The sequence below is a fragment of the Rhinopithecus roxellana genome, unplaced genomic scaffold (assembly GCF_007565055.1).
Source record: "Rhinopithecus roxellana isolate Shanxi Qingling unplaced genomic scaffold, ASM756505v1 contig1961, whole genome shotgun sequence".
Lineage (NCBI taxonomy): Eukaryota > Metazoa > Chordata > Mammalia > Primates > Cercopithecidae > Rhinopithecus > Rhinopithecus roxellana.
In genome coordinates this window covers 14,388-27,796 of record NW_022141911.1, presented here as the reverse complement: position 1 = coordinate 27,796, position 13,409 = coordinate 14,388, and the positions used below count along the sequence as shown (strand labels likewise).

The 13,409-nt window shown below is 26.5% G+C and overlaps 1 pseudogene across 1 annotated transcript; it reads left to right on the top strand.

Annotated features, from left to right (window-relative positions):
* Positions 1-6,249: 6,249 nt before the first annotated feature.
* LOC115895733 lies at positions 6,250-8,599 on the top strand (annotated as a pseudogene). The gene is made up of 2 exons (XR_004055862.1): positions 6,250-7,933; positions 7,987-8,599. The product of XR_004055862.1 is annotated as a protein PRRC2C pseudogene (transcript).
* Positions 8,600-13,409: the final 4,810 nt, after the last annotated feature.

Here is a 13,409-nt window from a genome sequence, read left to right as displayed (position 1 = left end):
TATAAAGTATAGACATAAAAAGCTATCGGTATAAAATATAGACATAACAGATATAATAGATATAGTTATAGACATAATAGTATAGTATAGACATAATAGATATAATATAGGTATAAAATATAGACATAATAGATATAAGTATTAAATATAGAGCATAATAGAAACAATGGATATAAGTATAAAATATAGACATAATAGATATAATAGATATAGGTATACAATATTGACATAATAGATATGGGTACAAAGTATAGACATAAATGGTTATATTAGATCATAGGTATGAAATATAGACATAATAGATATAATAGGTAGGGTTTTAAAATAAAGACATAATAGACATAATAGATATGGGTATAAGATATATACATAATAGATATAATATAATAGACATATGTATAAAATATAGACATAATAAATTTTAATTAGATATAGGTATAAAAACATTGATATAATAGATATAATAGATATAGGTATAACATACAGACATAGTAGGATATATACATATTGGTATAAAATATAGACATTATTGATATAATAGATAAAGATATAAATATAGTCATATAGATATAATAGTTATAGGTATAACATATGGATATAATAGATATGATAGATATAGGTATAAAATATAGACAGAGTAGATATAATAGATATAGGTATAACAATATAGACATAAAAGCTATCGTATAAAATATAGAACTAAAAGGTATAATAGATATAGTTATAAATATAGACATAATAGATATATGTATAAGACATAGACATTAGATACAGGTATAAAAATGTAGACATAATAGATATAATAGATATAGGTATAAAATATAGACATAATAGATATAATAAATCTAGAATAAAATATAGATATAATTAAATAGGTATAATATATAGACAAAATGGATATAAAAGATGTATGGTATAAAATATAGACATAAGAGATATAATAGATATAGGTAAAAAATATAGACATAATAGATATAATAGATATATGTATAAGATGTAGACATAATCGATATAATAGATCCAGGTATAAATATAGACATAATAGATATAATAGATATAGGTATGAAAATATCGACATAATAGATAAAATCAGATATACGTATAAAATATAGACCTAATAGATATAATAGATATGGTATAAAATATAGACATAATAGACATGATAGTTATAGGTATAAAATATAGACATAAGAGATATATAGATATAGGTAAAAAATATAGACATAATAGATATAATAGAATTATGTATAGGATGGTAGACATAAATCGATATAATAGATCCAAGGTATAAAATATAGACATAATAGATATAATAGATATAGGTATGAAATATAGACATAATAGATACAATAGATATAAATATCAAATATAGACATAATAACAAATAATAGGTATAGGTATGAAATATAGACATAATAGATATAATAGATATAGGTATAAATTCAAAACTAATAGATATGATAGATCTAGTTATAAAATATAGACATAATAGATACAATAGATAAAGGTATAAAATATAGACATAATAGATATAATAGATATAGGTATAAAATATAGACATAATAGATATCACATATATAGGTATAAAATATAGACATATAGATATGATAGATATAGGTATAACATATAGACATAATAGATATAATAGGTACAGGTATAAAATATAGACCTAATATATATAATAGATTTAGGTATAAAATATAGACATAATAGATATAATAGATACAGGTACAAAATATAGAGTATAATAGATATAAAAGATATATATGTATAAAAAAAAGATATAAATAGATACAGGTATAAAATATAGACATAACTGATATAATAGATTAACGTTATAAAATATAGATATAATAGATATAGGTATAAACTATAGATATAATAGATATAATAGATATACGTATAAAATATAGATATAATTGATATAGTCCATAAAATATAGATATAATAGATATAATAGATATTGGTATAAAATATAGATATAATAGATATAATTTACAAAATATAAATCTAATAGATATAATTATAGGTATAATAAGATGTAAGAAATATAGTATACCCATCACTCGTCAGCACCCATCAATTCATCATTTATATCTTGTATAACTCCCCATGCAAAGCCCTCCTCCTCCCCCCTCCCCCCTCCCCATGATAGGCCCCAGTGCGTGATGTCCCCTTCCCGAGTCCAAGTGATCTCATTGTTCAGTTCCCACCTATGAGTGAGAACATGCGGTGTTTGGTTTTCTGTTCTTGTGATAGTTTGCTAAAGTATAATAAAAAAATATATATATATAGGTATAAATTGTAGTTATAATAGTTATAGACATAAAATATAGACATATTAGATATAATAGATATAGATAGAAAATATAGACATAATAGATATGGTTATTAAATATAAAATAATATATAAGACATATAGGTATAAACTCTAAAATAAGAAATATAATAGATATAGGTATAAAATATAGACATAATAGATATAATAGATGTAGGTATACAATATAGACATAATAGACATAATAGATATAGGTACAAAATATAGACATAATAGATATAATAGATATACGTATAAAATATACACTTAATAGAAATAATAGATATAGGGATAAAATATAGACATAATAGATATAATAGATACAGGTATAAAATATAGTAATGAAAGATATAATAAATACAGGTATGAAATATAGACACCAGAGACATAACAGATATAAGTATAAAAAATAGACGTAATAAATATAGGTATAAAATATAGACATAATAGATAATAGATATAGGTTAAAAAAATAGACATAATAGATATAATACATATAGGTATAAAATACAGACGTAACAGATATAATACACATAAGTATAAAAATAGACAAAATAGATATAATAGATATAGGTATAAAAAATAAACATAATAAATATAATAGATACAGGTACAAAATATAGATATAATATATAGGTATAAAATATAGCTAAAATAGATATAATAGATATATGTATAAAAAATAGATATAATAGATACAGGTATAAAATAAAACAATAGATATAATAGATATAGGTATAAAATATATATAATGGATATAATTATAAATTATAAATATAATAAATATAATAGATATAGAAAAAATGTAGATATAATAGATATAGGTATAAAATATGGTTATAATAAATATTAGTATTCAATATAGATATAATAGTTAATGTAGATATAGGCATAAAATATAGACATAATAGATATGATAGATATATGTATAAAATATAGATATAATAGATATAATGGATATAGGTATCAAATACAAATGTAATAGAAATAGCTATAAAATATAGATATAGTGGATATAATAGATATAGGCATAAAATACAGACATAATAGATATAATACATATACGTATAAAATATAGACATAATAGATATAATAGATAAAGATATAAAATACAGACATAATAGATATAATAGATATAGGTATAAAATATAGACATAATATATATGGGTATAAAATATAAACAAATATATAATAGATATAGGTATAAAATATAGACATAATAGATATAATAGACATAGCTATAAAATAGAGACATAATAGTTACAATAGATATAGGCATAAAATATAGACATAAGAGACATAGGTATAAAATATAGACATAATAGATATAATAGATATGGTACAAAATAGAGAATACATATAGTCGATACAGGTATAAAATATAGACATAATACATATAATCGATACAGGTATAAAATATAGACATATAGATATAGGTATAAAATACAGACATAATACATATAAGTATAGGTATAAAATATAGACATAATAGATATAATAGATATAGGTATAAAATATAGACATAATAGATATAACAAATATAGGTATAAAATAGAGACATAATAGATTTGACTGATATAGGTATAAAATATAGAGGTAATAGATATAATAGACATAGGTGTAAAATATAGACGTAATAGATATAATAGATATAGGTACAAAATACACACATAATAGATATAATAGATAAAGGTAAAATAGAGATATAATAGATATAGGCATAAAATACAGATATAATAGATATAATAGATATACGTATAAAATATAGATATAATTGATATAGTCATAAAATATAGATATAATAGATATAATAGATATAGGTATAAAATATAGACAGAATAGATATAGGTATAAAATATAGACATAATAGATATAATAGCTTTAGGTATAAAATATAGATATAATACCTATAATTATAAAATATAAATATAATAGATATAATAGATAAAGGTATAAAATATAGATATAATTGATATCGGTATAAAATATAGTTATAATAGATATAGGTATAAAATATAGATATAATAGATATAATATAATAGGTATAATATATAGACATAAGAGATAGATATAGGTATCAAAAATAGACGTCATAGATATAATAGATAGAGGTATACAATACAGACATAATAGATATAATAGATATAGGTATAAAATATAGACATAATAGATATAATAGATATAGGTGTACAATACAGACATAATAGATATACTAGATATAGGTATAAAATATAGACATAATAGATATAATAGATATAGGTATAAAATATAGACATAATAGATATAATAGATATAGGTGTAAAATATAGACATAATAGATTTCGATATAAAGTAAAGACATAATATATATAATGGATATAGATATAAAATATAGACATAATATATAGTTATAAAATATAGACATAACAGATATAATAGATATAGGTATAAAATATAGACATAATAGATATAATAGATATAGTTATGAAATAGACATAATAGATACAATAGATATAGGCATAAAATATAGACATAATAGATATGATATATATAGCTATAACATATAAACATAGTAGATATGATAGATATAGTTATAAAATATAGACATAATAGATAGAAATAGGTATAAATATAGACATAATAGATATAATAGATATAGGTGTAAAACATAGACATAATAGATATAATAGATACAGGTATAAAATATAGATATAATAGATATAGGTATGAAATATAGATAAATATAGAATAGATATAATAGATATAGGTATAAAATATAGATATAATAGATAATAGATAGGTATAAACATAGACATAATAGATATAGTAGATACAGGTATAAAATATAGATAATAGATATAGGTATAAATATGATATAATAGATGTACGTATAAAAATAGATATAATAGATACAGGTTAAAATATAGACAATAGATATAATAGATATAGTTATAAAATATAGATATAATAGATATAATTATAAAATATAAATATAATATATATAATCGATATAGGTATAAAATATAGATATAATAAATATAGGTATAAAATATAGTTATAATAGATTTAGGTATAAATTATAGATATAATAGATATAATAGATATAGTTATAAAATATAGACATAATAGATATAATAGATATAGATATAAAATATAGATATAATGGATATAGATATCAAATATAGATACAATAGATATAGGTATAAAATATGGACATAATAGATATAATGGATATAGGTATAAAATATAGACATAAGAGGTATAATAGATATAGGTATAAAATATAGATATAATAGATATAATCGATATAGGTATAAAATATAGACATAAGAGATATAGGTATAAAATATAAACATAAAAGATATAATAGATATAGGTAAAAAATATAGACATAAGAGATATAATAGATATAGGTATAAAATATAGACATAATAAATATAATCGATACAGGTATAAAATATACACATAATAGATATAGGTATAAAGTATAGGCATAATAGATATAATACATATCGGCATAAAATATAGACATAATACATACAAAAGATATAGGTATAAAATATAGACATAAAAGATACAATAGATATAGTATAAAATATAGACATAATGGATATAATAGATATAGGTATAAAATATAGACAGAATAGATATGATATGTATAGGTATAAAATATAGACATAATAGATATGATAGATATAGGTATAAAATATAGACATAATAGATTTAAGTATAAAATATAGACACAATAAATATAATAGGTATACGTATAAAATGTAGACATAATAGCTATAGGTATAAAATATAGACATAATAGATATAATAGATACAGGTATGAAATACAGACATAATAGATATAATAGATAGAGGTATAAAATATAGACATAATAGATATAATAGAGAGAGGTATAAAATATAGACATAATAGATATAGGTATAAAATATAGACATAATAGATCTCGGTATCATCTGCAGAATATGGTACTAATGCAAAGGAGTCTGTAACAGACTATACTACACCCTCTTCTTCTCTGCCTAACACTGTGGCTACTAATAACACAAAGATGGAGGATACTTTGGTTAATAATGTGCCCCTGCCTAACACCCTTCCCTTCCCTAAGAGAGAGACTATACAACAGAGCTCCAGCCTAACTTCAGTCCTCCCACTACTTTCAGCCTCACCTTCAAGATGGAGTCTGCACGCAAGGATAGGGAGAATTCTCCAAATGTAAGGGAAAAGGGGTCTCCAGTAACTTCCACAGCACCTCCAATTGCAACTGGAGTCAGCAGTAGTGCCAGTGCACCAAGCACTGCTAATTATAATTCGTTCTCAAGTGCATCGATGCCCCAGATTCCTGTTGCTTCAGTCACTCCTACAACATCACTATCAGGAGCTGGTACGTACACTACCTCTCTTTGAGCACAAAATCTACAACCACATCGGACCCTCCAAATATTTGTAAAGTGAAACCTCAGCAGTTGCAGACAAGCAGCCTGCCTTCTGCAAGTCATTTTTCACAGTTAAGCTGTATGCCTTCCCTTATTGCCCAGCAACAACAGAGTCTGCAAGTTTATGTGTCTCAGTCTGCAGCAGCTCAAATCCCAGCCTTCTATATGGACACAAGTCATTTATTTAATACCCAGCATGCACGATTGGCTCCACCATCCTTGGCTCAACAACAGGGTTTCCAACCAGGTCTCTCTCAGCCAACTTCAGTTCAGCAGATTCCAATCCCTATTTATGCACCACTGCAAGGGCAGCATCAAGCCCAACTGAGTTTGGGGGCTGGACCTGCTGTTTCCCAGGCTCAGGAATTGTTCAGCTCTTCACTTCAACCATATAGATCTCAGCCAGCTTTTATGCAAAGCAGTTTATCCCAGCCATCTGTGGTCCTTTCTGGGACTGCTATTCACAACTTTCCAACTGTCCAACACCAAGAACTTGCCAAGGCACAATCTGGTCTTGCCTTTCAGCAAACATCAAATACCCAGCCTATTCCCATATTGTATGAACATCAACTGGGGCAGGCATCAGGACTAGGAGGTTCCCAGCTGATTGACACACATCTTCTCCAGGCTAGAGCAAATCTTACCCAGGCTTCAAATCTTTATTCTGGACAAGTACAACAGCCTGGTCAGACAAATTTTTATAACACTGCCCAGTCACCAAGTGCTCTCCAGCAGGTTACAGTACCTTTACCAGGATCCCAGCTTTCCTTGCCTAATTTTGGATCTACAGGGCAACCTCTAATTGCTTTGCCTCAGACTCTTCAGTCCCCGTTACAGCATACCACTCCCCAAGCACAGGCTCAGAGTCTGAGTCGTCCTGCACAAGTAAGCCAGCCTTTCAGAGGATTAATTCCTGCTGGAACACAGCATAGCATGATTGCAACCACAGGAAAAATGTCTGAAATGGAACTAAAAGCCTTTGGAAGTGGCATTGATATAAAACCAGGCACACCTCCAATCGCTGGTAGAAGCACCACACCAACATCTAGTCCCTTCCGGGCTACTTCTACAAGTCCGAACAGCCAGTCCAGCAAAATGAACAGTATTGTCTACCAGAAGCAGTTCCAGTCAGCCCCTGCCACTGTGAGAATGACACAACCGTTTCCTACACAGTTTGCACCCCAGAAGAGAGCTGTGGGAAGAGGACTCAGCCACAAGACATTTGGTCCTAGGTGTTGGCAAAGCAGAGAGCAGAGGTTCTTCAGTCCACGCAACGGTTCTTCTCTGAACAGCACAGAGCAAACAGATAGGAGGCAAAGCCCAGAAAGTGGACAGTGATTCAAGTAAACCTCCTGAAACACTGACCGACCCTCCTGGTGTCTGTCAGGAAAAAGTAGAAGAAAAGCCACCCCCTGCACCCTCCATAGCCACCAAACCTGTTAGAACTGGACCAATCAAACCTCAGGCAATCAAAACCGAAGAAACAAAATCTTAAAGGCTATGGTTTATTGCAGGGGATTGGGGGTGGGGGGAGGGAAAACATGGAGAATTAAGTCAGATAATGCCAGCAGCCAAAGGGGCAAAATGGTCCGTGACATTATCCTGTTCAGAGCTTGGAGATATACAAGGGACATAGGAGCAATTTACACTGACACATAGCTGCTGTACCAGTAAAAATGAGGCTTTGCAAGCTTGTACCTACTATATAACATGCACTCGGTTGATGGCCACGCATCTTCAGTCAGAATTTATATATAAATATATGCACCCATTTTTTTGAGTGCATATAATTTAGACCTAAAAATCCTTATGATTAGATGAAACACCAAAAATATAAGAAAAATAACACGGCAGAGGAATAGCTCAGCCTGAACAGTGTGATGGTCCCAGCTAATACATCAGATGCGGTTTTTTTGCTCCCTTATGTTCCTTGGATATGGTTATGGCATTTGTAGGCTTGGAGGTGAAGAACTGAAGATAACTGGTGCTGGATAGAGGAGCCTTATTTTTATTATGGCAGCTTGCTATTTTTATAACATGGTGATTGAGTTGAACACAATCAAAGTACAGTAGTAACTGATCTCCCCTTCTTCCTGGATGAATGAGCAGATGAGTAAATATTGATGTCAGCATCCTTGAACCATATCATAGTGAGCAGTGTTTGGCTACTGCTTCTGTTTGAAATGATGCTGTGTTTGGTTGTGGTCCGAAGCTTTGAAGCGCTACTTAGCATCTCCTTTCTTCCATGGAGCTCTAACCATTCAAACATGACAGATTTGGTAAAATGCTAGTTAGGTTGAGTCTTCCTTGCCCCACTCAGTCATCTTTGTATGAATCCCATGGTTCTGGGGTTTTTTTTTTTTTTTTTCTTTTTCTTTTTCTTTTTTTTTCTTTTTTTTTTTTTTTTTTTTTTTTGTTAAACCAGTTTTTAGCTGGTGTTTAGCTGGTGTTTATGAAGAACAGTGAGTACCTAGAACTGTGCCACTAATTAAAGGAAATCCTAAGAAGGTGCATTTCTTTACAGAGCTGTGTCATGCCATCCTTTGGGCCCTCTGCTGGAAAAGTAGAATCAAGTCTCAAATAATGCCTTTTTAATTGTATCCTCTAGTATTATAGATATAGGACAGTACTGTATCATACCTCTGTGAATGTAAAATATCTTGTACCTGCTTTATGATACGTAGTAGTGACCGTGCTTTATCAGAGCTGTTTTTAATGATGTTATTCTAGAATGTTTTATTTCCAGATGATGATTCAGAAGCTAATTTAAAAAATGGTGCCAGGTACCACAACAGTAACAGAACTTTGCAATTTTCTGGGGTTTTGTTTTTTACCTCCCCCCCCTTTTTTTTAAATGGAGTGTGCTGGATGTCTCTATAATTTTATTCAGATGACTGCAGAACCTGGAAAAGCTGTTGCTGCTATTGATGCATAACATACTGCTATTGGTCTCTTTATATAATATATATATATACATATATATATATAATTTGAATTTTGGAAACTTTAGCTGTGCTGTCAACTTTGGAAAAAGTATCCCAGTTTACTGTGTTGAGTTGGCATTCTACAGAAATTAACAGCCATATTGGTCTAGAAATGTTAAACTTAATTTTTTCCATTTGTACAGGGGTAACGCACTGTATTAAATATGTAAGGTCTTATCTACATGGGTTTGATTACAGAAACTAATAAAGTATTCTCTAAATAAAATAAAATAAAATAAAATAAAATATAGACATAATAGATATAGGTAAAATACACAGACATAATAGATATAATAGATATAGATATAAAATATATACATAATAGATATAGGTACAAAATATAGAGAGAATAGATACAACAGATATAGTTATACAATATAGAGATACTAGTTATAATAGATATAGGTATAAAATATAGACATAATAGATATAATAGATATAGGTATAAAATATAGACATAATAGATATAGGTATAAAATATAGACATAATGGATATAATAGATACATGTATAAAATATAGACATAATAGATATAGGTATAAAATATAGACGAAATAGGTATAATACATATAGGTATAAAATATAGACATAATAGACATAATAGATATATGTATAAAATATAGACATAATAGATATAGGTATAAAATATAGACATAATAGATATAATATATATAGTTATAAAATACAGACATAATAGTTATAATAGATATAGGTATAAAATATAGTTAATAGATATGGGTACAAAATATAGATATAATAGTATAGGTATAAAATATGGACATAATCGATATAACAGATATAGGTATAAAATATAGACATAAAAGATATAATAGATACAGGTATAAAATATAGATATAATAGATATAGGTATAAAACACACATATAATAGATATAGTTATATAATATAAATATAAAAGATATAATAGACATAGGTATAAAACACAGACATAATAGATAAAGATATAAAAATATAGTTATAATGGATATAATGGATATATGTATAAAAATAGATATAATGGATATAATAGATAGAGGTATAAAATATAGACATAATAGATATAATAGACTAGGTATAAAATAGAGACATTATAGATATAATAGATATATGTAAAAATATAAACATAATAGATATAGGTATAAAATATAGACATCATAGATACAAGAGATATAGGTATAAAATATAGACATAAAGGATATAATAGATATAGGTATGAAATATAGACATAATACATATAATAGATAGAGGTATAAAATTAGACATAATAGATATAATAGATATAGGTGTAAAATGTAGACATAATGGATATAATAGATAGAGGTATAAATATAGACGTAATAGAATAATACATATAATAGATAGAGGTATAAAAACATAGGCATAATATATAGAGATATAATAGATAGAGGTATAAAATATAAACACAATAGATATAGTAGATATTGAAATAAAATATAGGACATTATCGATATAATAGAGGTTAAAATATAGATATCATAGATATAATAGAGGTATGAAAATTATAGACGTTATAATTATAATAGAGGTATAAAATAAGACAAAATAGATATAAAAGAGGTATAAAATATAGAAATAATAGATATAATAGAGGGATAAAAACATAGACATAATAGTTATAATAGATGGAGATATAAAATATAGACATAGTAGATATAATCCACATAGGTATTAAATATAGACATAATAATTATAGTAGGTATGGTAATTAAATAGAGACAAATATATATATATTTAGATATAAAATATAGACATAACAGATATAATGGATATAGTATAGATATAGAATATGACATAATAGATATATAGATATAGCTATAATATATAGACATAACAGATATAATAGATATAGGTATAAAATGTACACATAATAGATATAATAGATATAAGTAAAAATATAGACTTAATAGAATAATAGATGTAGGTATACAATATAGACGTAATAGCTATAGGTATAAAATATAGACATAATAGATATAATGGTACAGGTATGAAATATAGACATAATAGATATAATAGATATAGGTATAAAATATAGACATAATGGATATAATAGAGAGAGGCATAAAAATAGACATAATAGATATACGTATAATATATAGACATAATAGATATAACATATACAGTTCTAAACTATAGACATAATAGTTATAATACATATAGGTATAAATATAGACATAATAGTTATAGGTATAAAATATAGACATAATATTTATAATAGATATTGGTATTAAATATAGACATAATAGATATAGGTATAAAATATAGACACAATAGATAAAATAGATACAGGTATAAAATATAGACATAATAGATATAATAGATATACTTAGAAAATATAGACGTAGTAGATATAATAGATAGAGGTATACAATATAGACATAATAGATATAATCGATATAGGTATAAAATATAGACATAATAGACATAGGTATAAAATATACACATAATAGATATTATAGATATAGGTATATAATATAGATATAATAGGTATAGTTATAAAATATGGACATAATAGATATAACAGATATAGGTATAAAATATAGACATAATAGATATAATAGATATAGGTATCAAATACAGACATAATAGATATCTTAGATAGAGGTATAAAATATAGACATAATAGATACAGGTATAAAATATAGACATATGAGATATAATGGATATAGTTATAATATATAGGCATAAGGCCGGGCGCGGTGGCTCAAGCCTGTAATCCCAGCACTTGGGAGGCTTAGACGGGCGGATCAGGAGGTCAGGAGATCGAGACCCTCCTGGCTAACACGGTGATGATGATGATTGAAACCTCGTCTTTACTAAAAAATACAAAAAAAATAGTCGGGCGACGGTGGCAGGTGTGTGTAGTCCCAGCTACTCGGGAGGCTGAGGCAGGAGAATGGCTTAAAACACCGGAGGCGGAGATTGCAGTGAACTGAGATAAGGCACTGCATCAAGCCTGGGTGACAGAGCGAGACTCTCTCTCAAAAAATAAAAAAATAAAAAAACGAAATAAATATAGGCATAAGAGTATAATCGGTATAGGTATAAAATATAGCAATAATAGATATAGGCATGAAGTATAGACATAATAGATATAATAGATATAGGAATAAAATATAGACATATGTATAGGTATAAAATATAGACATAGTAGATATAATAGACATAGGTATAAAAATATAGACATAATAGATATAATAGACATAGGTATAAAATATAGACATAATAGATATAAGAGATACAGGTATAAAATATAGACAAAATAGATATAGGTACAAAATATAGACATAAGAGATATAGTAGATATAGGTATAAAATGTAGAAATAATAGATATCATAGATATAGGTATAAAATATAGACATAATCGATATAAAAGATATAGTTATAAAATATAGACATAATAGATATCATAGATAAATGTAGAAAATATAGACATAATAGATAGAAGTATAAAATATAGACATATAGATATAACAGATATAGGTAGAGAGAATAGGCATAATAGACATAATAGGTATAGGTATAAAATATAGACATAATAGATATAATAGATATAGGTTTAAAATATAGACAATACATATAGAGATAAAAATAGAGAAAATAGAGTATAACAGATATACGTATCAAATATAAACATAATAGATATAGGTATAAAATATAGACA